This window comes from Podarcis raffonei, chromosome 17, assembly GCF_027172205.1.
Source record: "Podarcis raffonei isolate rPodRaf1 chromosome 17, rPodRaf1.pri, whole genome shotgun sequence".
NCBI lineage: Eukaryota > Metazoa > Chordata > Lepidosauria > Squamata > Lacertidae > Podarcis > Podarcis raffonei.
Genome location: NC_070618.1, coordinates 33,946,745 through 33,955,210, shown reverse-complemented (window position 1 = coordinate 33,955,210; position 8,466 = coordinate 33,946,745). Strand labels below are relative to the sequence as shown.

The 8,466-nt window shown below is 47.9% G+C and overlaps 1 protein-coding gene across 1 annotated transcript in view; it reads left to right on the top strand.

Moving 5' to 3' along the window:
* The first annotated feature begins 829 nt into the window (after positions 1-829).
* CRB3 (crumbs cell polarity complex component 3) overlaps positions 830-8,466 on the top strand; it is a 28,111-nt gene continuing 20,474 nt past the window's right edge. The window contains exon 1 of the mRNA XM_053371542.1: positions 830-920. The gene's annotated coding sequence lies outside the window, so the exon portion shown is untranslated. The remainder of the gene's footprint in view (positions 921-8,466) is intronic.

Genomic DNA, 8,466 nt, shown 5'->3' with positions numbered 1-8,466 from the left:
GGAAGGACCCTGCCAAAGCCCTTGCAGCTCATTCCCAAAGCCCAGCGCCTCGCTTACACAATGCCAGGGCTGGGGCAGGGGCATCAAAAGTTGCCAAGGGCCACCCAAAACGGCCTTGAAGGCGACACACTGGACCACCCTGTTTTATTTCCTCATCAGCTTCTTGCCAAGCGGAATTCAACAGGCGATGCTGTTTTCTGTCCTGCACCTGTAAGCTTCTCCTGGAGAATTTCGAATTGAACATAGGCGTGGTCAAGATGCCAGAAAGAAAAGCTGCCAAGCCTACTTAAAAACAGCAGAGCCAATTGATGGGGATTTTGGAACCCAATCTTGGATATGCGACTGTAAAATTCCAATCTGAAAAGCCAAATAAATAAATTTATGTACATATAAAGGATTTTGGAACTCAATCTCGGAACACCCCAATATACCTATCAATATTCCTGCCGCCGGAGTCCATCTGCCTCCCCTTTGTAGCTTTGCCGAGGGAGGAATTTTGGGTTCTGAGCTCCTCGGGGCAGAGACCCACCTCCGTCTCTTCCTACTCCGTCCAGCTCCAGGGGCGCCGATGGTTCCAGCCAGGCTCCCGCGTCCCAGGCAAGGCGCCGCGAAGTGGAGGAAGGTCGGCGCCCACGACGATCGGACACTCGCAGGGCAGCTCGTGGGAACTCCGGCCCGCGGGTTGGCTGGCTGGCTGGCTGGCTGCCGCCGTCCAGGCCGTGCAGTCCTGGCTTCGGCCGCCGCCAGGTGAGCGGGGAGGCGGCGCCTCACCTGACTCAGGTGCACGGAGGGAAGTACCTGGGCGGGTCACGTGGCCAGGAGCGGGAGGCGGCGCCGTCGCGGGGTCGCCTTCGCGGGGGAACAAGCGCTCCGGCCGAAGCAGCTCCGGGATCGGGAAGGGCCCGACGGCGGCTGAGCAGGTGAGAGGCGTCCGGGCGGCGAGGAGGGGGGGGATGATTGGGGGTACCTGCCCCAGCAGAGCCCCACTGCGCGGCCTGGCAACCCACGGCGAGGGAGCCAAGTTCTGCCCGGGACACCTGCCGGACGGGCGTGTGAATTAGTTTCTCCTTCTCCGATCTTGCTCCTCTTAGGGTGATTTTCGTGGCACAGGTAGGGTGGGATAAGTAGAGTGGGAAATGGAGGCTCCCTCCCCACTTTGGGGTCTGGACCTTTCCTGCCCCCCCGGGGGCCTTTGCGGCTGCCACCGTCCGGCCCGGACTTCCCTACAAATGGGGAGCGTCTGTAGCCCCCCCAAAGTCCCCCAACCCCCACTTTCCCGTTCTTTCCTGAGCAAGAAGGTGTCTGCAGTCCGAAGTCTCCTGGCAAGGGGGCGCTTCTGTTCTGCCCCGGATCTGGGGCGGGGGGAAAGTGATTTCCCTTTTCTTCCTCTTCCCTCCTCCTCCCCCCGCATCCACCTCTCCTGCTGGAGAGGAAACCGAGGCAGCTTTGCGTGGCATCTGCAAAGAGGCGCCGTTGGAGAGCCGGCTGCGGGGCCGAGCGAGGGGGAAGAGGAGAGTTGCTGCCGCTGCTCGCTGTGACTTTGGCTTCCCAAGCGGCCGAGTTAACCATTAAGCAGCACGCCTGAACTGATCGCAAGCCAAGCCGGGAACCCGGGGAGAGGGGGAGGGCACCTTCTTGACCCCCCCCCCAGTCTGGGCCTTGCAGGCTGGGAATAACCCAGAAATTATCCTTTGGGTTTGCAATAGTCCCCAGCCGGCTGGCTTCTTGCTGCTGCGGGTGTGTTCCTCGGTGGTGTTGTTGTGTTTTTAAAAACACACCACAAATTGCTATGGCCCGTCAGTGTGTGTTCTGTTTACCGTGCTGGGCTGTGTATCTGCTAGTACTTTTAAAAAACATAATTACTCTGCTATGCAATTCTATGGTATGTTTGTGTGTTCTAGTTTAAGGACATGAGGAGCTGCGCCTTACTGGGCCAGACCAAGGTCTGCTTAGCCTAGCATTTTTATTTTCATTTTTGCAACCGGCGGCATGAAATAGCCTGCCGGAAACTCGCTAGCACATTACATTCGGCCCACCTGGTTATGCAAAGGAGGCCAGGGCTCCTGTGCCCATAAAAAGCACCACAATGGGGTAGGAGGAGGAATTTCAGCCTGCGAAGCCCTGGGTTCCTGCCCATGGTAAGAGAGCTGGTGGTGGTTCCAGGCCACCCAGTAGGAGTAGGCTTGCCAAATGGCCAACTGGGAGAACAATAACAAAGCAGCTGCACCCCATCTTGCTTTGCTTAATAGCAGTTAATATGCGCAAAACAACAGCTACTACTATGCTATAAGATCCACTGTCCTGTGATATCATATATGGGTTTGTACTACTGGTGAAGCCTAGGATGGCGAAACAAGGCCAATATTCCGGAAATCCTTGTCTTAGACTCTGTGAAAGGATTCTGTGGAACTGCAACAACCTTTCGTGTGGATTCCACAGACAGGTGGAATAGACTCTTTCACATATATGGACTTTTATACATAAAATGATTAGAGAATGAACTGATCCACTGGGTCTTCTACTTTTCTCGTTGAACTTTATGAGCTACAGTCATACCTCGGGTTAAATATGCTTCAGGTTGAGCACTTTCGGGTTGCATTCTGTGGCGATCCAGAAGTAACGGAACATGTTACTTCCGGGTTTCGTCGCTCTCACATGCGCAGACGGTCAAAATGACGTTACGCGCATGTGTGGAAGCGGCGAATTGTGACCTGTGCACGTGCAGGTGCACAGACAAGGGTTGCGTTCGCTTCAGGATGCGAATGGGGATCCGGAACGGATCCTGCTCATATCCAGAGGTACCACTGTACTTCTCTTGTAATCTACAATTCAATACAATGAATAGTATATATTATTTTTTCATACGTACAGCCGGTTACGTCTTGTGTGTTTATTTAATGGCAGTTAATGGCAGCAGTTTGAAACACGCTTGAAATCACCGCATGGAGACCAGAACAGACATCTGGGGTGGTTGCTGTTCCTCCTCACACCTCCCTTTCGTTTTCAAATTTGAGAAATATGCATGGTGCCAAATTAATTTTTTAACCCTTTCTTGGTTGATATTAGCCTTTGATTCCCTGGTTAGAGCCATGCTGACTTCCTGAGATGTGTTTTGCTTATGGGTCGGCCTTCCTGGGGCCTTCATTTCCCTTGACGGAGGCCCTTGGAGATGGCACTTGAAGCTTCATTTGGGGCTAATACATTTATGTCAGACTTCTGGCTGGTACAGCCAGGTTTTCAGAGTGAATAAATGCCCAGGTTTCCAACTTTTCGGACCAGGCATTCGCTAGCAGTATTGCTCTGTTTTTGTGGGCAAATAATTGTGTTTCTTGAGGGTCTGGTGACTCACGTAACAAGCCTGAGAAGAAGGGTTGCTAGTCGTCTTTCTCCTGGTCTCTGTGACTCCCTGGCCCTTTGACTGTTGGATGACAGGCAGAAATGAGCAGCTGAACTTTGTTTGCTTGTTTTGAAAAGTTTTACCTGCTGAATTCTTGCTTGACCTGCTGCTATTAAAAACTCCACTAGAAATTACATCCTCCTGAATTCATAAAGTTTGTTTTTAAAAAATGCCTTGGATTGGCACATGCTGAAATGTTATACAAATAGTTCTCAAGCGTTTCAGAACTTTGTATCTATTAGTGGAGTTAGATGTGTCCCTCTGTACTGAGTTCAAAAGGATTTTGTACCTTCTAGTTACCAGCTCCTGAACTGTGTATGAACAGGTGCTGGTATGCCTCTAGCTATTAAAAGAGAGACACTCAGTAACTATTTGCAGGCAATTAAACTCTATTTACTTTAGGATTATTCCATGGTGTATTTATTTCAGGCAGGAAAAAGTTCAGTGGTGATGGCAGCTCACCCACCTGAGCTACAGGGAAAGCCCATGTCATCTAAGGCATAAAATCTGAATGGCAACTACCTTCCACTTACTGACATGGGGCATAGTCTACCAGGGTGTTCCCCAGAATGGTGCTCTTCCATAATGCCCATCCATCTAAATCAGAGCTGGGGAACCTATAGTGTTTTGCTGTACTACAACTCCCATCATCCCTGATAGGCCTGATGGGAGTTGGAGTCTAACTAAACACGGCCACAGTTCCCCCACCCCGATCAAAGTGGGAGCGTTTTCCCCTCAGAGGGGCAGATCTGTCTGCCATCTTCAATGGTTCCCCAGATCACCTCGCAGTGATGGCAGCCTCTGCTACGCTGCAGAGAAGGGAATTTGAAGCCACTTTTGCAAAATTCGCATCACTCACTGCTATCCAAGCCATAATGGTTGGGCACCCCTTTGTGTATGTCTCTGCATTCTCTTGGTAGACTACGGACCTTGCCAAATACTCTTACGGCTTTGGCACACTGGCACCTCTTGACCTAAATTGCACCAGGTTATATCTGGGCAGAGAAAGGAAAATCTGTCTGCTACTTATTAGGAGATACTTTCTCAGGGATGGGGGAAAACAGCATATTTAGTAGTAGTTATTGAAGCTATGTATCTCTTGTTGGCATTGGTCTTCAGGTATACTGGGCAGAGAGGGGGGTACCTGGGGGCGCAGAGTGGCAGTTGGAGGAGAGAGCCCTGTGTGCCATGTGGTCTGCACTGTGCCCCCTAAAGTCACCTGCTGCCCTTGGGCATGGTGGAGGACCTTTTTCTGCCTCTGGTGTTGAAGTAAGATCCAGTTGACAGTTCAGTCAGCTTCTGTAAGTGGAACAGGGGGGGGGTATGGGATATGTCACTATCTTGTCCTTCATCTTGGGCAGCAAAATGTCTTGGGCTAGCTAGCCGTGAGCCTTGTGGGCAATTTGTGCATGATGTGGTATATGTGGTTCTGGTGCTTGCTCACTCTTTCTGGGTATGTTTGCTTTCTTGCTTTGCACCATTGATTGTGATGCTGGCATCTTGAGTCCCGTCAGGGAAACAGGCAGGGCATGAATAAAGACATAATATATAATAATGATAATAATTTGTTCCTGACAAGGATCCAGCCTCACACTGTGATTCAACGTCACACAGTTACTTTGCTCAACATAAAAGGAGCTTGTCATGCTTCCATAGAATTGGTATCACCTCCCATTTTGAAAGATGACTCACAGAAACCTGCAAAGGTCATGGGAATGAGTCTTTGTCTTGAAGCTGCCTTTCTGACCTAGACTTCTCTTTGCCAAGGAATTTGAAACTGCAAGGATGTCTTGCGTAGGAGCCCCAGGCAAGGAGCAGAATACAATGTGAATGTTTGCTTTTACATATGATAGCGCCAAGGTGCCTATCTTATAAAAAGCCCAATAGCTCCTCGTCATGTTGGAGAGGATGCTAAATTATAGGTACATACCAACATATGTGGAGGGAATGTCCACAAATAGAACAATTTTGGGAGAAGGTTTCTAAAGAGTTACTCAGATTACAGTTCAGACAATCCCAATGACTCTAGCTTTAGCCTTAATTTATATACTTCAGATATGGACCAATTAAAAAGTAAAGAATTAATAACATATATATTAACAGCAGCTAGAATGGTAATAGCCAGAACTTGGAAAATTAACTTGTACTTAATGAATGTTGATCACTAGTGTAATATAGCCTGGCAAACGGCTATAATGGAAAAGTTGTTGCAAAAATTGAAGGCGGCAAGAGGAGATTTTATTAAATATACAAATGAGCCAGCATATATTGCACTAGGGTGCAGATATGCAGGCAATATTCTAGCTCACTCATATTATTGTGTATTTTCCAAGTTTATTTATTGAAGAATTCATTGGACTGGGTTACGGTAATCACCTCATTATTGTACCCTGTAAAATAATATATTAAGTACCGTATTTTACACACCTCCAGTGATGCTTTTTTGTGTCAGATGTCGTGTTTTGTGATTTATGTGTGTACACTTGTATAATAGAAAAGCTAAAAAATCAAAATCAAAACAAACAAAAAGGTCTGATCAAAGTAATAGATTTATCATGAGGTGTTGGTTATGATGCTAATAGCACAATCCTACAAATGTCTATTCAGTACTAAGCCCCATTAATTCAGTTCGGCTTCCAGATAAGTAGGTGTAGGACTGCAGGTGCCTCTGAAAATCAGCTGTTAGGGTCAAAGTAGGGGAAACCGTATTCATGGTTTGCTTGGAAACTAAACAGTAGACGGGGTGGATTGTGGTCTGATCCCATGAGGCAGTTCTTACCTCACTAATGCCACTGCTTTCTTCATCTCTTGAATGTCTTGTTGGATCAAACCCAAAAGCCCACCAAGTCTAGCATCCTATTCTCGTAGTGGCCAACCAGATGCCTATGGGAACATGAATAATTTTAGACTTTTCAACTAACTGTAGGATAAGAGAACTAGCCTTTGAATAAATGGGGAAAGAACAGGCATTGATGGACAGCTCTGTGTGATGAATGCAAATCTTGCCGAAACCATGGCCTAGAGCAGGGTTCGGCAAGGTTTTCCTCGCCTGGGCCGGTTCACTCCAGCAGAGATCCCTCTGTGGGCCAGATTGTGCCCGCGATTTCCGGCGCCTGCTTCTGTGCAGATGTGATTTCCGGTGTCTGCGCAGTCGCAATTTCCAGCACCGCGGAAGTGAGTCCACGCGTCGTGCTGTGTTGGTTTAGCGCAGCACGCGGGGACTCGCCAAGCGGGCGGCTCGGTTCGGGGGTGGCTCGTGGGTTGGTTAAATGACCCCCATGGGCCGCTTGTGGCCCACGGGCCTTAGGTTGCCAAGCCCTAGCCTAGAGTTTTGGAATGGTGCTCTTTCCATTTCAAACTACAGTTAGGTAACTGAATATTTCAATCCTTCCGCAACAACAAAAGCCCTGCACACAGAAAATGAGCACATCAGGGAAGAAGACCGCACTTTATCCTTTTTCCTGATAGGCTATATTTCTCTGTGCAGGGAGTCCTGCCCCCGCCCCCTGCGCCTCAAAGTAATCATTGCAAGATACAGCCCAATGCAGTTCAGCACTTGATTTTGTTGACTTTATATATAGTGGGCCTGTATGCATGAGAATGGCTGATGAGCATCAACTTTGTAATAAACTGGTGGGCACCAAACTGCCAGAAAATATGCAGGTAAGGAAGGAGTCAGAGTAGACAGATCGCTGGAAACATCAACCTGCAAGGCTGTGGGGTTGAAAAAGGACATCCCAATGTTGGGAAACATTAAGAAGCAGGTCAAAAAATAAGCGCCCATGCAAGATCAGATAAAGCCAATCTTTAAGATCTTCCAAGGAGACCCTGCTAGTCTCTTCATGACTGTCAGATTGTAACTTGGTGACACTAGACAAGCGGACGTTCTAAGTGACGACACAGACAGTTCGTTAGTGAGGGACAGACAGTGGTGACCTATATATGCCTCTTAAAAACATGTTTACCCAAGCTTTTGGGGTACTTTATTTTCCCCCAAAATCGCTTTGTACGATGTTCAGTTTTATTTGTGTTATATTTTTTTATTATCTAATTTTATTTTATTGCATGTTACTTGCATTTTTATTGTCTTTTATAGAAATTATACAGCGGTACCTCAGTTTAAGAACAGTCCGGTTTAAGAACGATTCGGTTTACAAACTCCGCAAAACCGGAAATAGTGTCTCGGTTTGAGAACTTTACCTTGGTCTAAGAATGGAATCTGAACGGTGGAAGGGTACCAGCGGCGGGAGGCCTCATTAGGGAAAGCGTGCCTTGGTTTAAGAATGGTTTCGGTTTAAGAACTGACTTCCGGAACAGATTGAGTTCGTAAACCGAGGTACCACTGTATTGGTAGAAAATTAATTAATTGATAAAAGGCCCAGCTAGTCTAGTATTGTGGCCAGTTAGATGCCCCTGGGAAGCTCTTGAGCAGAGCAAGAGGTGAAATAGTTGACTCCCCAATTATCTCCAAATTTGTTAGGTGCCATAAGGTCATTAAGGTAATCGGTCTTCCCCAACCTGGTGCCCTCCAGATCTTTGCGTGAGCTGCTTGTAATGTGGTGGTGATGGTTTGTGCAAGTGTGTCTGTCCGCAGTTCCAAGTGGTGGTGGTGGGAGGCAAAAATCCCATGGCGGAGGGAGCACATCGAAGCCCACGAGCATACCGAAAACAGTCCTTTGGATCTCCTCCAATGTGTAATTAAGCAAAAGAATTCATCGCCACAGGACATGGTCAAGCTTTTAGAAAAGGATTAGATTGATTCACTGGTGGGTACGAGACACAGTAACTACAAGAGGCAACCTTTTGTGTTGTTGACGGTTGTGGCTGCCAGATGTGTCTTGCTGGTGAACTTGCTAGGCACATCTCATGGTATTGTTGCAGGCAGAAAGCTGGGCTTAGGTGGATGATTGATGGATCTGACTCAGTAAATTAAAATTCCTGTCGACATGACTATTATGCAATGGTGCAGTTTTGTTTCCAGCGCTGGAAATGGAGCGGCACTTGACGTGTACTCCCACTGAACCAGTAATCTGGGGAATGTTCAGTTTGAAATGTTCTGCTGCGAAGCT